This window comes from Buteo buteo, chromosome 8 (genome assembly GCF_964188355.1).
Source record: "Buteo buteo chromosome 8, bButBut1.hap1.1, whole genome shotgun sequence".
Lineage (NCBI taxonomy): Eukaryota > Metazoa > Chordata > Aves > Accipitriformes > Accipitridae > Buteo > Buteo buteo.
Genome location: NC_134178.1, coordinates 5,549,042 through 5,569,887, shown reverse-complemented (window position 1 = coordinate 5,569,887; position 20,846 = coordinate 5,549,042). Strand labels below are relative to the sequence as shown.

At 39.4% G+C, this 20,846-nt stretch overlaps 1 protein-coding gene across 4 annotated transcripts in view; it reads left to right on the top strand.

Moving 5' to 3' along the window:
• The first annotated feature begins 748 nt into the window (after positions 1–748).
• The window catches only part of TAB3 (TGF-beta activated kinase 1 (MAP3K7) binding protein 3), a 46,202-nt gene continuing 26,104 nt past the window's right edge, over positions 749–20,846 (top strand). For 2 of the 4 annotated variants that reach the window (XM_075033513.1, XM_075033510.1), the window contains exon 1: positions 749–869. The gene's annotated coding sequence lies outside the window, so the exon portion shown is untranslated. Of the gene's footprint in view, positions 870–12,423; positions 12,505–20,846 lie in introns of all 4 variants that reach the window. The other 2 variants (XM_075033512.1, XM_075033511.1) reach the window with 2 other exon arrangements.

The following is a 20,846-nucleotide window of genomic DNA, read 5'->3' as shown; positions in this document are numbered from 1 at the left end:
TTCCTGCGCGATAACGCCGGGAGACGGGCCGGCCGACCTCCAGCGAGCCCCAAAACCGGCTCCGGGAAACCTTTATTTAAAGGACCTGAGGAAAGAAAAAAAAAAAAAAAAATCGCGGTGTGAAGACCAGGAATACCGGGGGATCCCACAGCCGGCCGGCACCTCCTCCTCCTCACAGACCCAACCGCCCGCCTCCTCCTCCTCCTCCTCCTCCTCCTCACAGACCCAACCGCCCGCCTCCTCCTCCTCCTCCTCCTCCTCCTCACAGACCCAACCGCCCGCCTCCTCCTCCTCCTCCTCCTCCTCCTCACAGACCCAACCGCCCCGCCCGCCTCGCGCCCGCCGCCGTTCGTTACCGCGCGCGTTCGAGCCCCCGCCCCTCCCGCCGCCCAAGTCTCGCGAGGGCGGGGGCAGCCCCGGCGCGCGGGCCGCGCCATGTCGGAGCCTGGTCGGCGCAGGCCGGGCCCCTCCCCCCGCCGCGCGCCCGGCGGCCTCTAACGCCCCGCGCCGAGCGTGCAGGCGCAAGCCCCGGCCGATCCCGGAAGCGCTTCCCCGGCCGCGCGCAGCCCTCCAGGCCCCCCCCCCCTTTTCCCTCTCCCCCCCCCCCGCCCCGTCCTCTCTTCCCCCCCCCCCCCCCCCTTTCCCCTCCCCTTGTCTCGCGGAGACCCGGTGCCGCCGGGAGAACGCCCCCCCCCCCCCCCCCCGCAGCGCGCGCCCTCACCGGGGGGGGCACGCGCGCCTCTCCCCCCCCCCCCCCCCCCCCCCCGGGCAAACGTTCGCCGTCCCGGAGGCCCGGGGCTGAGGTGAGGTGAGGGGCCGGGCGGGCGGGAATGCAGCCGCCGCCGGAGCCGAGCCCCCAGCGCAGAACGGTGAGGGGGCAGGCCGGGAGGAGGAGGAAGGGAGGCAGAGGCGGGGGGCTGCCCCGCTGCCGGGGGGTGCCCCGTTAGGGAGGGAGGCGGGGGGGTGACCCCTCTACCCCCCCTCCCTCTCCCGGGTGGGGGAGAAGCGGGGTGGGAGCGGGCTGGAGCTGGCGGGTTCCCCCAAGGGGGTCCGGGTGGGGGACACGGGGACGGGGACCGACTGCCCCCCGGGTGGGGTGTGTGGGGTGTCCGGTGGGGTGCGGGGGCAGGGGTGTGGTGCTGGGAGGGTGCTGGTGTTGATCCTGGCTCCTGTTTTGCTGCCGCACTCCCACGCACCGAGCGGAGGAAACTTTGGTCTTTGTTTTTTTGGAGCCTTTCGGAGAGGGTGGGAGGTTGGCCGCCCGGGGATCCTGAGAGGGTGTCCGCTGAGGAGGGCGGCTGTGGTGTCTGCTGGGCCACAGGTGCTGCGCTTGCTGTGTTGTACAAAAAAAATAAAAAAACCGGCAGAAATTCACAGGTAAGAGAGCTGCCACTGCCTCTTCGACATGTTGACTGCAGTATGATGATGCTGCTGTTGTGGCTTGGCTCTGGAGACAGAAGGCCCCCAAAGGTAGGAAGGCCTTAGTTGCGCTCTGTCCAGAATCTTGTCTTCAGGTCAGATGTGAGATCTTATCGGTTGTTTGTATTGCCTGTTGGGAAGAATAGCTTCGGTTTTCTTTTGGTTTGCCTTTTAATATGGGTGGATATGGTGGAAGGATGCTGCTCTTATTTATGGCTTGATACTGCTCCAGTGTTAGCGTTTGACTGTGCAGTTGGTGTGTTTTCCCCTTGTTCAAACATGACTTTGTAACGTGATATTGGCTGTTCTTTCCCTTGCTTTAGCGAGGAGAAAACAAGGAAGGGAAAGGCAGTTGCATAGATGGCTTGAGAGTAACTATACCCTGGAGTTTGATAGAGAATCCCTGTCACCAAAAAACCCAGAAAGGCCCAGGTATGCCACGCTGGAAGGTAGTGGAAAAGGTAGTGGAAAAACTTAAAGCAGGATACTGTGTTCAGGTAAATATGCATAAAACTGTCTTTGAAGGTTTCAGTGGTATCTAACTTGTAAAGATGCTATTAGTAGTCTATTAATACGTTTATAGCTGATGAACACAGTAAATATTAACTAAATAAAGAAATCGGCTAAAAAGATAGCTATTTGTAATGCTTTTATAATTGCTTTTGTAATAACTACGTTTCAAGATTTTTCAGCTTGGCATTGTGCAGTAGCTTTCCTTTTCCCCTCTTCTGTTCTAAATAAATATTGCGAGTGGATAGGCCAACCCGTCCGTCTGATGTATTGATAGGCGTCTGTTATTTTTAGTGCTGGTGTTCACTGTTACAAAATTGAGTAGAAGTTGTTTATAGGCTTATGTTCTGTAACAGGTCCACTTGACTGGTTCTGTTTTGGGAGGGCTTAGTATAAGAGAACTCTTGAAACTTACAGGTAAAGCCTGCATGGTCAAAGGTCAGTGTCTCTTCTGATAGCTTTCATTTTGTTTTCTAGATCTGTGAGAAGAGCAATACTTTCTTCTGCCCCTTTTCAAGTATATTTTCAGTTAGCATATTTCATGTAAAAAGAAGAAATGTTAAATTCATTTCCTCTTAGTAGTGAGAGAGGAACAGGATTCTTAAAAATAAAGTATTTCACAACATTTGTTGAAGCCTGCCCTTTGTCCTGTCTTGTAAATGGTGTCAGTTGATAGCAGCAATCTGAGGAATGCCATAAAAACCTGTATTAACGTATATATAGATTGTCTTGGTTCATCCATAAAATTGCTAGCATATTAAATTTTACACACATTAGTAAATGATGATAAAATCAGCATTTAAGTCTGCCTTTAATCTTAAATCTTTTGGTTTAGGTAGGTGCAGTGAGTTGGATAAGTGTGATGGATGCTTATAAGGAAACTATACTTTTGTGATGTGTTTTTACCTGGCTTGGGTCATAACCTTTACTGTAAGTGATGGCAGATAAATGTAAAGAGATCCATGAGATCTGTGTGCATTCTTTCCTGTTGTTTCCTGGATCTCGTTGAGCGTCCTTTTTCCTTCCATTAGTCGTCATCTTGAGGAAGACAAGATAAGTTGAATAGGTGTTGTGAAAGCGAGTCCTCTTTTCCACCCAGCTTTGGTGATACACTTGTACTGATGTCTGTCCATTGAGTTGCAGATGAGTAAATGGTAATCCTAATGGTAAAGGATTCCTTTGAACTTGTCCAAGAGAATACATTAACATGATTCTTAAGGTTATCCGCTAACAGCTTGCCTCTTTCTGTCCCCTCTCAAAAATTATGTAGTGCTTCAATGAAGTTAAGTTTTCGGTTGCACTGGTCTGTAGATGCTTTCTCCTGACTTTAAACCTGTGGTGATTCATTTTCTATGCATTTTTAGATAGCATTAAGTAGCCTCAAAGTATGACCTGCAAAAGTGTTCTCAGTTAGGGTCAGAGTTACATGTTTCCTTGCGCACTGCAGTATATAATAAATACGGAACTTAGGAAGATGTTTTATTGAGTTATTTTTCAAAGAGCTTTATCTTCAAGTGGGATGATAGTTCAAATTACTTCTGCAGCAGCAGTGTTTTAGCAGAATCGCTAACAATACAAGCAGAAGCCTTTGATTTACTTGTTTGACACCAAAGATATTCTAGTGATGGTCCAAACGTTGAGTAAATGATAAAATCCAGTAAATTCTGGATAATGTCAAGTCTACCATGTATGCTTAGTCATCCAACTCAACTATGGTATGACACGTTTTGCTCTAGGAGCGTCTGTATGATGCTCTTCTTTTCACTGCTGTGAACTGAAGTAGGTGCAGTGCCTGGTGTGTATGCACCTGTGTGCATGCATGAATGTGAGTAAAGATATTTGCAGTGAAAGAGTTATTTTTGTTACATGGTACATTTGAAAGGCAGGTGACAAATGGATAGCAAACTAAGCAAGAGTTGATACAAAGCCTCGAGACTTTTTCATAAGCACCTTTTGGACTACTTTTGACTGCAAGTGTTTCAAGTTACAAGGTAGAAATATCTGTGACTTGTGGTTTTGCAATATTTTTTCCTGTCCCTGTTACTGTCTTTACTCAAACAGAAAAATAAAGCTAAACTGGAAATTGGTGGTGCTGCCTAGTGCAGTAAACTGATATTAGGGTATTACTTTCAAATCCCTGCCAAACTTTTCTGGTATTATATGTCTTTTTTTGCAAGTTGGAGCTATCCTTCTGTTACCTATAAAATGTAAATTTTCTGTAGATTGTTACTTCTGTATGGGCATAATAGACTAAAATATTGTCTGAAGGGCTATTAGCTGTCTTGTTCTCGTGAAGGACCAAGAATCGTTTTGTTGAGATTGAATTTTGATTGATTTGTCTGGTGATGTCATGGTGCCAATTCGCCATGTGTGAAACATTCTTTCTAAATGGAAGGATGAGAGTTTTGAAATACTTGTTTAGACTCATGTATGCAAATGTTGAAGGTGTTGGTTGAAAACAGTTCTAGGATAGGTTCTTGTACTCTGCCAAACCTTAAAGTATCAAAATTGTCCTTTGAAAGGCTTTCAAATTGTGAATATGCTAGTAATACTACGCAAATTTGTCTCTCCAGCTTCAGACAAACGGTGTAAGTCCGACCTGATAGTGTAGATGGTTCTGGGGTACTGAGTATCCATTCCGAGTACCTCTTATTCTGTGTGAGGTGGATAGTTGGTCAGCGACTTCTGTGCTGTGTCGGTCAGTGCTTAAAAGCTGTCACTGTGGTACAAGTATCCAGGAGACTCATGGGCCCAACTACCAGAAAAAACATCACTGAAGCCTTTTTATTGACAATGAGAAGCTGGAATACATCTGGCAAAATTCGGTATGTAATAGGAAGGTGAGACAAAGTTACAATGTTGCTAATTAACCATACAGATCAGGATGGGCAGCAAGTTCTTAATGTTTGGGAGTTTTCTTCTTCTTTTTCTCTTTTTGAAGATTAATTGTACTAGATAGATCACACTGTGATCTATCTCAGTTAATGTCAGAGTGGAACTAACGTTTCAATATTCTTACACCCCGTTGATTACTAGGTTGAATGTTTCTCCCTCTTCAAGTACTGTTTCATAATAGCCAGCATAGCACTATAGTATAAAAGTGAAAAATGTCATCTCTGTTAAGGTTATATACAGCTTTGTGTTCTTAAGAAGCATTAGTTCTTGCATTCCAGGTGGGCTTTATTTTATTCAGGGCCTGAATTTAGAGTAGTGGTATTTTAAAAGCATCTTCAATGTATTACCAGCTTTTGTCCAAACCTAGCTCTTTTGTAAGGAAAATTACTTCTTTTGGTCTTTTCAGAGGGTTGTATAAAGCGGGATGGCTTCATAAGCAAAGAGTAAAGCTACAGAATAGAGATAAAGGTTGTTCTGCTATAGTAGTGTTCAGTAACCTGACTGTTGCAGCTGAAGTATAGAAGTTTTCCTGCCTGCATGTGGGCTTGCTGGTGGGTAATTAAGAATGTTTTCTTAAAAACACCTTTCAGCAGATTATGTTCAATCAATCATGTTCCACATGCAGTATGCTTTAATGAAATGCTTGCTTTCAAATGAAATTGTATATCCACTAAAGTGTATATTAATTTGAAAAGTGGATCAATTTCTGTGAAATCATGGTTGATCTAGGGATGCTTTTAGAAAAAAATTCTAATACTATCAGTACTTGTCTTGGATGTTGTAAAAAAAAAAAAAAAAAAGAAAAGATACTTTTCTAAAATGTATTTAGTGTTGAGTGTTTCTTAGCAGATTTGATAACAAGATCCACAGCAGTGCTAGTGTTCTAATCTTGTTACAGCTTTAAGCTTTCATTTTTCCCTTCCTTGGTTGTGTTCTAAGGTAATTTGTCCTGAACTCTCATCTGTTTGAACAATTCATACTAGTGTACAATGTCACAACTTACTGAAAATAGCTGGCGAAAGGCTTGTTTTATTTCTATGTATGTCATAGCATCATGGCATTTGTCATTTGTCATGTTGGTATAAATCCTCAAGTATAATTCTTTTTGTTCTGTGGGGAGTTTGTATACTTTGGCTTAACTCAAGCTGTGGACATTTATTCACAGCACTTGAAAGAGTTAGGGATTTGTTTTCTTCTTTGGTTTTTTTGGCTTTGGGCATGGGATCAATAATAGTTCAGAGCAAGTAGAGGGGGTGGTTGGTTTTTTTTGGTTTGGGGGTTTTGTTTTGTTTTGTGTTTTTACCTGGATGTTGTGCAAGTTATGAAAGGAATGTAAAATTTGGCTTTCATGTTCTTGAAGATCAGCTTGCAGAAGTAGTAAGCCAGGCACTAGGTCTTTTGTGGAGCATTGCTGTTGAAATGTATCTGCCTGCCTTTCCTCAAATTCTTAAGATTATCTTGATGGAATAGTAGTTCTCGCTGTAATCCTGCTAATGTCAGATCAGAAATGACATGTCCAGGTAAGGCAAAGTGTTAATGTGGTACAATTTCACTCTGTTGCTTCATATTTGCTCGAAAAACTTTAATAGAATAAATTTCTCCTAGCAAGTATTTCTACATCAAATAACATCTTTTCTTCCCACTGCTGACTTGAAGGTGGTAAAAACTTTTTATTATTTTCCGCATAATTCTACTGAAATGCCACTATATGTCCTTTCCTGGTACAAATCGAATTATAGCTGCTAGGTGACCTGGTAGTGTACAGATGTAACTTTAGTAATCTTGGAATTGCCGAGTAAGTGTTGTAACTGAACTCAGAACGCTCGCATGAATTTATATTTAAAAAGAGACGTTTTTATCAGTGCTTTCATAGATTAGCGTGGGTTTTGCAACTCATTAGTAAGTTTCAAGTGGACAGCGTGGAGTAGCAGTTATTTTAGTCTGGGTCTGTGCTTCATTTCCTGCTGTGTTAGGACAGCATTGTAAAAATGTGGTTATAGAAGTTTGCTTGCTGTTACTTCTTCCTAAGTATCAGCATTTTATACAGGTATTTCAAAGCAGATCTCGCTGTTCGTCTGAAAATGCCTCATGTGCTGTGAGCTTGAGCTTTTTGAATAATCATTCAGGATGATGTATGCAGTTTTGTACTTTCTCTTGCTTCTGTACTGAAGAGGTTAGCCTTGGATGTGTACTGGTTTCAGTAGTGGGTAGTGACAGTGAGATAAGTCCCTGATCACATCCAGCTTCCTTCTGTGTTGGTTTGAGCTTATTAGCACTTCCTGTAATACACATATTCTTTTACTATTGTTTTCTTGGAATATCCAGTTTAAAGGAAGAGGGGATAGAAGGGGAAAGCAGTTTCTACCATATCTTTTGCAGAGGAATTAAGTTTATAAATGGCAGAATGTAGACCCTCTCAAATGAAACCTGCCTCTCTGCTTTTGAATCCCTTTCTCTAGGTACAGTAAATGCTGCTTTTGCCTTAAAGAAAGTTCCAAGTCAAGTAAATGTTCTACCTGCCAATCCTTTTTCAGATTTGGGAGTTGAGGTAAATGAGGCTGAAGGTAGCCTTAGGCCTAAGAGAGACCTAAGTAAGATCAGCTTTTTTGATCTGTCTTTAGAAATGATCTTCGACTGTATTAAAAAAAAAAAAAAGTCACCAAAGTGTTGAAATAGAGTTCCTTCATCTAGGAGGAAGGGCTCAGTGAGAGGGAGATGGATTAGTGGCTTCTGTAGGGGACAACTTTAAAAAGTTTTCCAAAGACAAGAAAGTAACTTGCTCTCAGCGACTCTGTACAGCAGGTCTTGATGTTTTTAGTACCATTAACTGGATGACATCTTCCTATAGTAATGCGGACACTGAGGGATCTTCACTGATCTTTCCTGTTGTTACTCAGCAAGGCACTAGTACCAACAACACAGACATTGCTGGTACTGTGACAAACAGTACTTCTATTTCTGGAGCAACACCCAGTCACTTGAAAGCTGCTTTTCCCTAACAGAGACCACTTTCTGTAAAAGTTGTAACAAAAACACATGGCAAGTCTCCCAAGAGCGTATGTTACCCAAGATGTGATCAGGGCACAGAGGCTTGTGTTGTTTGGGTCTTATCTGTACAGTTCAGTTCTGGGCTTTTCGTTTTCAGAAGTCCTGGTGCCATTTGTTCTCATGTACATCCATTAGTGAGAGGTCAAAACACAATGTTAGTGGACAGGTGTCTTCAGTCTGATGGAGGATTCCCCACCTAGAAACAACAGAGAAGATGAGGGAAGAACTCCTACTTCTCTCACCTTTTGAGGAATCCATATCTTCTCAAAGAGAAGATTTTGCTTACTCTTCTGGTAGTTGGGGGAGGTGGAGAAAACTTTTTATTGCCAGACTTGGGCCCACTGAAGCAGTCGTGGTGGGAATTGCTGTTCACTGACTTGGTATCTCTAACTGGATGAAGGGGAAGTGGTGTTAGGGAACTGGCCAAAAGAAGTTTGACTCTATTCTTCTGTGAATTCATTTTTTAAAAAAAAACCAAACCAAACCCAAACAAAACCCAGTCCTTTTCTGTCATGTGTGTGTGTCCCCTCCTTGATTCCTGTTAAAATCTACATCACAGATCACTGTTCAGTCCATCTTTCTGTAAGGAAGTCTAAAGAATTCTTTTAATGTGTCTTGTTTTCTGAAAGGTCCGGGTTTCATAAGTACTTAGAGTGCTAGAAGAAGGGGGGGGGGGGCGGGGGGAGGTTTAAGTATTTCTCTTTGATTTATAGTCTTTGGTTCAGGAGGAAAGAAAGTAGTTATGACATTAACATTTTAGTATGTCTTGTTCTTATGTTTTATTATGTGATAGAACACAGATTCCAGAAAGTACAGGCATGTTTTACGGTGAAAGTTGTGCGCTCATGACAGTGGCAAATTTCTGCTTTGGGGTACTCTGAATAAATTTGCCTGAGCATAATCATTGGTCTACTATATCCACTTTTCCGCGGAGTATTTGAGTTTAAGCTTTGTTAGTAGTAGTTTATAGCAAAGACTACTGATATTTTGAATTAGTTCCTAAATGCTACTTTCTGAACTGAGCATGTTTATGTGCCTTTTTTGCCACTGTTGGTTGTATTGCCATCAGTAAAAATGGTTAAGATGACTACCACGTGCTTATGTAAGCTGCACTCGTTTTTAAATGAAACTATTTATGGTACAGGCTATTTAGTCTGTTCAGAAAATGAAAACTACATCCTTAGGGGCAATGCATTTAGACTTGCTAAGACCTTTCTTTTGTCTGTTTTCTGAGTCTTTTTTCTTTTTTTTTTTTACTGCAGTTATTTTTTTGGGGGGTAGTTTGTTTTGTTTTCCCAGCAAGTGTATGGTATACTTAAACTTTCAGGGTAAGTTATTTCTGTGTATAGTAGAATTTATGAATTATGTAAACATGTTACGTAATCGTAAATAATCTTAATGTTTATTAAACTATAAGAAATGTCAGGCAATCAGAAAAACTTGATGTTTTTGATAATTTGTTCATGAGTAGCGATGATCCCATGTTATATAGTAGGAGCAACTTGGTTGGCTAACTGATAGTATGTACAGAATGACAGAATGCTACTAGAAGACTATCCAGTAGGCAAGTACTCTACAAAAAAAATTGCTGGATTTTTTACAATATTCAGGCAGTATTGTGGTGATTATTTCAGGAATAAAGCAGTAAAGTTGTATTGCAGTTGTATTAAGTAGTATTTAACTAGGGGTCCTTTAACAGTTAAGTACATTGCTAGCTATGAAAACAAGAATGCTTAAGCGTTAAATGAGTTTACTAAGGTGTAAACCTCAAGACTGAATTATAATAGGTTATTGCTATGCATATATTTGACTACATATAGTTTGTGTTATTTTTATAAAATAAGTTACAGCTAGTCAAAGATGAGTAACTTCTGAATATATTAATGTAATTGTAAAACTTTCTGCTGAGTAACTTTTCAGGAGGGATCTGTGAGGATTGCAAACTTCTTTTTAGGTGTTTGTTTTAATTCTTTCATGACACTGGATTAAACTCATATTACTTTTATGTATCTCTCGTTAAAATACTGTCATTTTTCAAGCACAATATAGGTATTTTGCAGAGTTTGCTGTGCTCTTTGGGTTATTTTCTCTCTTCTGTGATTCTTCTTGTTTGCTAATCCCTGAAATTCATTCACAGCTAATCTGGTCCTGTGGTCAAGGCTAAGAACTCTTCCTAGTTCTTCCAAATGAAAAAGAAAATGAAGACTCAGGCAGTTTTTCAGGGAGGTTGGGAACAATCAAGCTTTCTCCAAGGTTTAGGTTCCTGGCTTGCTTGAATGTAGGTAATTTGGATTTCAAAGGGATACTGATTTTCTGTCATTTAACCTTGAAAATAAGACTTCTAGAAATGCTACCTGTTTTTCTTCAGTGTCTGAAACACTGAGTAAAGTATGACCAACCAGATATATTGGTTGCAGCCAGAACTATTGGTTGCATAGTTGGTTGCAACTGTGAGGTGCCTTTGTGTCCCGGAAGGAAATCTGCTAAATGGAATCAAAGATTTATGCCTTGAACTGCTTTTGTAATGGGATAGTCTAACTTGTAATAGTCTTTTCTGTCTTGCCTAAAGTGAGAGTCTACTTTTGAGATCTGGCGAGATCTCACTGTGACATTTTGATCTAACACTTCTGCCTCTCACCCCTGGCTGCCCACTTCTGTCTCAGTGTTTTGTATCTGATAATGGCACAAAGTTTCATGGGGTTTTGAGGTGAACTGGGGAGCTGATCCAGATTGAGCTACTATTTAGGGTTTGTAAATCAAAGTTCAGCTTTAATAATGTTCAGTTCACCATTTGGTCCCTAAGTGTTTGTGCTGGTGCGTTGGGAGGAGCAAGTGTTCAGAGGAAAGGAGAAGCAAATTCTTTTTGCAGAATTACTGTATTTTTGCTGGTTTAAAGTGATTATGAAACAGTCAGATGAGACTTCCTATGTGATAATTTTCTCTTGTGGAAACACCTAGAGTTTGTGCTATAGCTGAGCATTTTATGCCTCTAAATACTTCACTGGACAAAGAGGTTTTTTTCCTCCAAAACTTATTTCCTGAAGTTAAAGAGTTTTTGTGCCTAATGCTTACTTGTTTTGATTTTTGATGTTTTTCAGAGTTCAACAACAGTAGCAAAACCCTGTCTCTTTTTCTGGGATTGCTGTTGTTTGTTTGGTGTTTTCAGTTGTGACACTATATGCTGGAGAAAAAATGGATGGATTTGGATGTTCAATATTTCTTTTCCCTTACAACTATGTATTTTTGTCTCCCTGCATAGAAGGGAAGTAGACTGCAGCCCTACATTCCCTGTTAAAAAAGTTTTTATGAAGCTTGATATTTGGGTGGAGTTATGTTTATAATTTTTGGTGTGGGGTTTGGGGTTTGTTTTGTTTGTTTGTTTTTGTTCTGTTAATTCTTTTGCACTTCGGGTGTTTAAGAATTTCTTTTCTTCTCACTTTTTTCTGGAAATAGCATTCGATAGCACCTTAATCAGACGTTCTAATATTACATAATTGCCTAGTAAGTTAAGTCTTCCTACTGACTCCTGGACTAGCCTAGGTTATGTCTATTCTATTATATAGTCTTCTCTAAAGACACAGGGTTTTTTTACACTGGTAATTTAAAAACTGACTGAAAATGTAAAACACATTTGAAAGTTCAATTTTATTTAGGTAAAAGCAGTTGTATGAACAGTTTTATAAATTGGGAACATGTCATTTTGAATTCTAGTAATGAGATTTCTTTTAATTCATTGGCTCTTATTTGAAAGTAATCATTTGAATTTTGAAATTTGCTTTTTGTAATTATTAAAAATTCTTACCCCGCATACAATTTAAGCATTCTTATTATGATTCTTTCACAATGGTATTCAATTATTGGCAAGTTTGGCGTACATAGTGAATACTTTGACATAAATAAGTAGGTAGTCAATACAACAGTGTTTGAACTTGTAGCTTGAATGTATGCCTGTCCTTCTTTATGTGCAGTTTCTGTTTGTTCTGGAATCAGTTCAGTTGAATTGAGTGTGTATAACTACATAAAGAATGTCTTTACTCTTACACATACTTGGAAATTTGTTTGTTATAAAGGCAGTGTCTCATTAGAAGAGTATTTTGTCTGTGTCCAGTTAATTTACTTTTCAAGTATGTAGAAGGTTGCTCATCTGATCAAAGTGAATGGTTGGGTGTGGAAACCTGACAAATTCTCAAAGTAATAGAGATCTTGTATTTGAGCAAGTATGCACAGAAGTGAACATACATTTTCTTTTACAAGGGTTCAAATTTGTGTGAAATTTATTTTTAATTAACTTGAAATTTAAACAGAATATCTAATAAGATAGTTGAATTAATAGTAACTCCCATAGGTTAAACTGTTTACACAGTAATGGAGAATTAGGGGGCCTCGAGTATCCAAGGTCTTGTGTATATCCTGAAAGGAGCCTAGTAATCCTTCCTGGTAGATAAGTTTGCAAAAATACTATACTATTATGTAAATCTGGTAACTAGGGATTCTTTTGATTGTGGTTCTCAGGTAAATACGGTTTTTAAAAAGATTCCACTCTTTTTTTAGCCAAGAAAACGCCCAAACTTTAAACAGTACTGAATTTGGTTTACTATAATGGAAAACTGGTGATGTGAAACACTCATTAAGGTAAGAATCAATTACTTTTGTATTACAGGGGTTTTTAAAAAGATAAATTATCTTTGTTTTTTAAATCTGATGCTGAGTCAAAGGAACAGGCATCTTACAGAGGTATCTAAATAATTAATTTGTACATTTCTCCAGCAATTGGATGGAACACAGAGTCTTCATATGGTGTATAGTCTAACTTAACAGGTCTGTTACAGTATTGCTCAGCTCATCTGGGCATTCCAAGTTTTAAATACACAGTCCTATTTGGCAAAATTATTCTTAAAATATGCTTATTTGTAGCGGTTTAGAAGTATGTTTATATCTAATTTTTAGATACGTTTGAATTCTATTTCAAAATAAAGTGATAATGTTTAATTATCCAGAAGTATAGCATTGTTTTCCATCCTGTAGGGGAAGTATGACACGGAGAACAAAATAGGAACCCTTCTGAATAAGGCTTGTGCTTAAGCAGCACAATAAATGTCAAAGATTCTCAGCTTCTTCCCTCTACTCCCTCTATTCTAAAAGCAGAGAAAACCCGAAGCATACACGTGTGTCCAGGTCATGCAAGTGCTTAGAGCTGTGATTTGTTTGTGTTTAATGCTTGTGAGAATTCTGAAGAAGTCATTGGGCTATTTTGTTAAGCAGAGGGTATGGCTACTTGTGCTATGATTTCAGAATCAAGGCATCAGGTTACAATGTTATTTTAACCTAATTTTGCTTTCAACTGCTTTTTTGGTTCTGAAATGTACAAATCTGTCACTTTGTGCTGCTGGTGTCTAGGGCAGGCACTATCTGTCAGGTACTGACTTCAGGGGAATATTCTGGTGGCAGTGTGTTTGGCTGGCAGGGAGATGACTGCAAATTATTTTAAACTTTAGATTTTTCTGCTGTCTAACTTCCTGTTGTATACAAGACTGCATTTGATTTGTGGGAAGGTACATGACCGTGATTTTTTTTCTCTGTGTTCTCAGCAAATGACGCTTCTCTAAGACTCCAGGGAGTTAGACCAAAAGACCTGTGTTTCAGATTGAAATTCTTTGTGTCTAAATAAAGAGCTGTGCATGCTCCATATTGTTACTCTCTACAAAACATACGGACATGGCCACTTCTTAACAGTAAAGAAATTGGGAGATTGCCTAAAGAACTAACTTCATACCACATCTCGTCCTTTGCTGCAGCATCTAAGCAAAGAAACTACCGTATCAGGTGAAAGAAAGACTTTTGCATTCTTGCAGCTTGCATCTGCAACCACTCAAACTATTGGATGGATATCTGTTGCACTCTCTGTTCTTGTGAATGTGAATAGCACTGAGCACAGCGCAAATACCAGGGCAATTTTACTGTAGTGTAAAGAATGTCTCAAGCAGTTCTTTTGCTACTGCTTTACCAAGTTATCCACAAGACCCATATGTCCCGTAAGAACAGAGAGGTCTGTTAAAACAAAAAAGGACAGTGCTTTTGGAGGATGCCCCTACCTTGAGCTGCTGGACAGCATCTTGTTTTAGAGAAGTGAAATAATCCAAACCTCTTAAAGAGAGTAGAATGAGCTAGTAACTATTTTAAGTCGAAGCTGCCTTTGAGCCCTATTTTTTTTTTTTCTTCTTCTAAAGCAGGATTATGAGGATAGCTTCCTAAAAGGGAAATGAAATCAGCGCAGTTTATCCTACCAACCTTAATGGAGTACAGTAGAGCAGATCAGTGTGGAAATGATCTGGCTTTAGAGAGATGCTGATTGCTTTAAGTGTTTAACTTACATTTGGAAGAATATTTGTCATATAGAATAAAAATAAGGTATTTTAAAAACGGAAATTGTGAATACAGACTTTTGGGTGAAAGGCTTTGCAAAGCAAAATACTGCTTATTCCTGAAAGTTTCAGAAAGTGTGCTTCATTCATTTTGTCTCATTCAGATTTATACCTATTTTTTTTCTGTAGCTGTACCTGATGAAAGTGAAATTTGCAACTTCTCCATCAGACAACCATGCAGTGTCAACTGTGGGAAGACTGGCTAGTAGTAAAGGACCCCTTTCCCTTTAATTTTTATACTGTAAGCCTGATATTATAAAGCCCCAGAGCCACAGAGTTGTTTAACATGTTCCTGCTATAGCTTGTGATCACAGGCTCTGTGAAAGAGAGCACTAGCTCCATAATCACAAAATTGGTCTTTTTATACTCAGCTGTATGTAAAAAGTCATGCATGCTTCAGCCAGGAATTGCGTTAATCTCATCACTTGGATCTGAAATTTTCTGGCCTGATACCAGACCAACAAAAATAAACAAATGTTATGACTGATGACCTGAATACTGACAACCTGCCACTGCAGACAATGTCATTGAGTAACCAAGGTGTCAGGACTGCAAACTTGGTTTTCCTTAACCTACCAAAGTCATGACTGAAAGCCTCTGAGAGAGAGGTAAAGCATGGTCTTTAGAATCAGTTTGTGCTGTTATATAGCCGAGTGACCTATGAGTGATTGTAATTCATAAAGCTTCTAATTTAATGTTAAATTGTTAGAAAAATCAGTTTCCAATCCTGTCCTCTGCTCAGAGCACACAAAAGAGCATGAAAGTTATTTGGCAATATGAACCGGAAATTAGTATAATTTGTGCAAAAGTTCAGTGTTGGTGGCTGCCCTTTTATTGCTGCTATCTGTAGTTTCTCAGCCTGCCCTCTCTGGTGTTAAAACACCTGATTTGGTGCCAGGCTTTCTGTAAGGAAGAGGACACTCTAAAGCTTTTATCAAGTAAAGCTATTGGATACTGTTCAAGTCCTTTGAAGCTGTACAAGGATTTTGGCAGGAATGCATCAGTGCATCTTAGGATGAACAATTGTATTCATATTCCGTCGTTTCCATTATCTTTTTAGGCTTGTTCTATTTCTAATCTTGGCTGAAGATTATGGAACAAGTGGGTCTGAAATATCTAGATTTCCTCATGGAGATTTGCCATTGAAGCAGTTCCACAGACAGGGCAGCTACAGCTTTATCTGAGTGTCAGTTGTTTAAACATTACCTTATACTACCAAGGCTTCTTGCTGCAACAGTTAGAACATAGACCTTGCTTGTGGAAAGAGGGAAACTCACAGATTTCCTTCTACCAGACTTTTTTTGTATCCTATTAGTATTCTTTATAGAGAATGCTGAAGCCAGTGCAGAATGAAAACATTTTTAAATATCTGCATTGTACAGTATCTGAAGCACATCTCCCCAGAAGGGCAGTCTGGGGCTAAGCTGAGATCTTAAAATAAGAGAGAGAAAAACCTCCATCTGGGGCTTATATGACAGCTGTATATTTACACATTATATATAGCTACATACACATATATGTGTGTGTGTGTGTATGTATGTATGTTGTTGGCAGATGATGTTTTTATTTTAGGTATCTTTTCTGTTTTGTTAGGAAATTGGGTACAGCAGTTCCTGAACTAGGGCACACACTCAAGCATCTATAGATGTACACGTATGATTATAGATAACCTCAGTGTGTTAATATGTTATATTGACATAAACATATATAGATAAAATAAATACAATTAACACAATGTTATGTGTAACCTCTTAATATGATCTGGTTTTGTGACACCCTTATGGGTGGGTGTTCATGCAAAGACTTGTCAGAAAATACCGCAAAATAGGCAAGGTTCACATTACAGTTCCTTATCTTAACAAATTCTCCTGGAATGGTAGAAAAGACAGGCATGCTGCATATCTTGTCCACCATATTTTATAGCAGTTAGTCACATCAAGGAAATTTACACAGTTAGGCCACCAACGCTTAATTCAAAACTTAAAAAGTGGAAGTTGATGTTTTGTGGTATTTAGGGAGTATATGGTTCATATTTCTCTGTGCTGTCGATAATCTTTTGCATTGTTCTGTATTGACTCCTGTCAGTTCCTTGTTTGTTCTGTTTCTGCTCTCTCCTTATTTCTGTCTTATTTTTTGTTCCCGTTTATATGCGCCTGTTCGCTTCCCTCCTCTGTTTCCTCTGTGTAGAGTCATATACTCCATCAGTCAGTACGTGTTTGTTGGGGATCCTGAAATGAGGTTTTCTCATCCCCTCACTCAACTCCACTTCCTTCTAATCTAGGGTTTTTCTTCTAGTTTAAGGTGGCCAAAGTGAGGAGAGGCTAGTAGTAGTCAGGCCAGAAACAGTGTTGCATAGGTGTTCCTGCTTCCCAGTACCATTTTCTTTTCTTTCTCAACTGGTCATCTGGGGTATGAGTTGTAGTCAATACAGTATGCAGGCAGTCTTTGCAGTAGATGTTGCTTTTTGTGCTGTTGTCAGTTATATGGTCCGCTGATAAATTTACACAGGTCACTTAAATTGAAACTAATGCAGTTAGTATCTCCTTTCATCTCTGCAGAAAAATGAATACTTCTTTACATGTATAAATATGCTTTGCAATAATTTTCTTATTGGTGCAGAAAAATGTGAAGGTTTGAGATGGTGTGTTACAGAAATTGTCTGCGTCCTCTCCTGTAACGCTGTTCCATATGTGAAGTTATAAACAAAGTAGAAATCTTTGGTTCAGTCAGTGTATTCAATACAGAGTATTTTCAAGGTTTGTCATATAAAAAACCCATCAGAGACTTAACAGAGAAATTGTCCTAGCCTGGTTATTTTTAACTGTTGTTTACAACACTATTACTGTTAGCCATCACAAAAGTCTGTCAGGGATATTTCAGAAGCAGGAAACCTGCTGTTTAAACAGTTGATTTAGAATTTTTTTCTCTTCTTCCTACCTTAAGAATAGCTTAATTCAAATAGTTCAAGTTTTCTTTGGTTGCATAGAGAATTAGATTTTTATGTTTTAAAGTTTGTTGTCATAAATTGCTCATCCTATTGCTAATTCATAGCATGGTTGACTAAAAGGAGTGAATTTAAACTTTGTAGTTCTTGCATTGCTTCAGCAGGATCTGAGAGGTTGGCCAAGCTTTTACTTCACTGTGAAATTGTTTGCTAAGCCACCCAAGTAAATGAAATAACTGGTTAAAAATTCGAATGGTATAGCCCTGAATGCATGAAGTGCAGTGGTGTGCCTTTTATGGAAGTATCAGCAGGCTCAGATGACTAATGTCATTATGTTGCTTTTACTCTGTAAATGGTCAATTGTCTCTTTCAAATTTATTGATAGCAATTAATTTATTTAGAGCAAATATTTTTAATAGGGAGAAGCCCAAATCAAAGTGAAAAGTGAGGGAGACATTTGGGCTAATTATGTGAATAGCTAGTTGAATGTGTACCAGTTGATTTATGAGTGCAGTTAACTCTGAAATTTTACAAGTTCTATGTAGGTAAACCAAATGACAATTTGGTTCATATTTTTTAAAATCATGACTGTTGTCTTCAGACTTTGTGAAACTACAGGCTTTAGTGAATACTTCCTGCTCTGAATTCCTGCAAAAGTGTAGCGTTTCATTTCGTGGAAGTCTCTTGTGGAAGGACTCGCTGTATTTTGACCAGCGTAAATATATGTTGCAACAAAGCCTGTTCTCAACGTCTTACAAGCAAATTCAAAGTGTAGCAGTGAATTTGTAATGTAGGAGCAGGAGCTAATACTGAGAATCACTTACCTTGTGTAGGAGCTATAGACATCTTTTAGGCTAGAACAGTGTTAAATTCCTGTTGAGCTGGTTGAAATTCATACTGGTAACCTGCAGATAACTCTCCATCCGTAGCAATACTCTGAGACATTTCAACTTTGAGAAACGTTAATCTCACACTTCTGAGAAGGAAACTCACTTTCTGGAACAGTTTGTGTATTAAACAATAGTCCAGTATTTTTGCAGTTTGTTAGCTCAGTTTCCCTCTAATATAAACCTCAGCTTCTAGTAATTGTTAAACATGGAAATATGAATAGCAGACTGTACTTTAAAAAATAAATAATGCTGAAGTTTATGATCCATGGATTTGCAGTAGACTTTTTTTCCTATGCTTTGTAGTATATTCTCAGTTTCATGTTTTCTTATATCCTTTTTGGTTCATTTTGATTCCCCAAATAGGATATAATGGCCAAAAAAATTTTGCATCCTTATAAAACTGCTTTTAACAGGGCCAACACTTACAGTTTATGAATTGGGAAATCTGACAGTACGCTGGTTCACTGCAGGTTTATTTCCAGCCACAGCCTGTATTTCACAAACATTCGGTCAATAATTGTAGATCGTATGTCCTGGTAAGAAAGCCAGTTCATCGTCCGCATAGCCTTGCGATAATCTCAGGATTATCTGTGAGGCATACAAACTCACTTGTGTTTACAATTTCTAGTTGCACCTAGTATGCTGCAGAATTCTGGAAATTAGTACTTGTTGCATAGTAGCATCATTCCTGAACTATCTCACTGCCTTGAAAACTTACTTCTCTTGTAACTTTGTTGTTTAGCGAGAGCCCCTTCTAGTTGCTTTCTGGAGTGGGAGAACCATAAATTCCTAATTAAGTATTTTCTAGTATCTGATGCGGCCTTTCAATATATAAAAGAGGCTTATAAGAAAGATGGAGGGAGACTTTTTACCAAGGCCTGTAGTGGGTGTATGAGGGGCAACGGTTTTAAACTGAAATACGGTAGGTTTAGATTGGACATAAGGAAGAAATTTCTTATGGCAAGGGTGGTGAGGCACTGGAACAGGTTGCCCAGAGAAGTTGTGGCTGCCCCATCCCTGGCAGTGTTCAAGGCCAGGTTGGATGGGGCTTGGAGCAACCTGGTCTAGCGGAAGGTGTCCCTGCCCATGGCAGGGGGGTTGTACTTGATCTTTAAGGTCCCTTCCAACCCAAACCATTCTATGATTCTATGATCTACTCGGTAGAGGAATTGCTAGCCAAGAATCTCTGAGTAACTTGCTAAAATGAGTATCATCGTTCCAGTTAAGCAGTCTTCTCATTATCATTCAGTTTTCAGTATCTCCTGGTGTAATGTACCATGTAGCTATTGAAAGTAAATTCTACTTTGTGGAGATTTGACTTGTATATAGGGTAGAGATGACTTTTACTCCTTTTGCTTCCAAAGCAGTGGAATAAATAAGGTCTCTTATTGTCAGATACTAGTCCTACCTTAAAGGACAGAAATTTAATCATGAACACTGCCACAGAATAACATGTGACTTGTTTTGAAAATGTTAGATCTTTGTAGAGCAATACTTCTAACTCCTTTTCCACCTGGCAACTTGGTGTCTTAGTGCCTGATTTTTTTTTAATCTGTGTAAACGCTAAACTGTTTATATTGTTCCTGTGACTTTTTTATTTTTTATGTCTTGTAGCACTCGCTACATATCAAGGTGCCACGCTTAGATCACTGGTAACGTGTTTCACGTTGCCTTCCTACCATCCAGGAGCTTTATGAATTTGTTGATCATCTGTTATATAAGTGAACGAATGTTCATCATAAGACAGCTTGACTAACCATGAAGTTGTGTTTTTAGTGATGTAGCCAGTCATTCAGAGCAGTGACAGCAGCATGCTGAGCTCAACTTTAAATATTGACTGCTTTTCTCTTGCTTTGTTGAACTTAGTATGTCTTTATGAACTGACAAAACGTCTTTAAAGTCTGTTGTACTTGTCTTTCCTACTCTGTGAAACAATACAGTCCCAAAGCTGTGGGATGTATCGCACTGTAAATAGAAAAGCTTCTGTAGCAAATGGTCATTGTGATTTGTGAGGTGGGAGAGTTGTTCTTAGCTATATGTAATACTAAAAATTATTTTAGCTGGACTGTTGCAGGGAAAAGTAATCCTTGTTTTTTGTCATACATCATGTTTAAACAGAGTGAGTGTGTGACTGAAGATGGTTGTGAGGAAAAATTGCCCTCTTGGCACTGTTATGACAGTTTAGTTTCTCATATTTCTGAGGTTTTAAGATCTTCCACCTAGCGAATCTTTATGCAAGTGTCACATTACCATAAAAGTATTTGCCTTCCTTTGCTGCAATCCAAAGTCTTAGTTGGATTGATATGACTGTTCTGACATTTGTGGTATGAGTTAATTGTTGTTTGTTTATTTGAACGGTTAAATAACTGGAAACTTAGTGTACCAAATTGTTCGCTATATTATTCCCAGTATCAGTATAACGTGATGACTTTAAACCATTTACAGTCAGTTTAATATTCTACTGCAGGCACCTTTGGATCTAAGCCAACAGTGGTTCCAGAGGCTGCTCAAGGATTAGAGGTGAGATTACGTGATAGCATCTGCAGCCAGGTCACATGCCAGGCATGTTTACAAGGCTATAATTGGGTGCAGATACCTATTAAATAGTAGGCATGTGTGGGATGGGATGTTAAAAAACATATTTTTGCTTAGTTAATTCTTCACGAGAAGCAACTCTGAATCATCATCTTCAAATTCCATGGTTTTATTCAAGCTTAT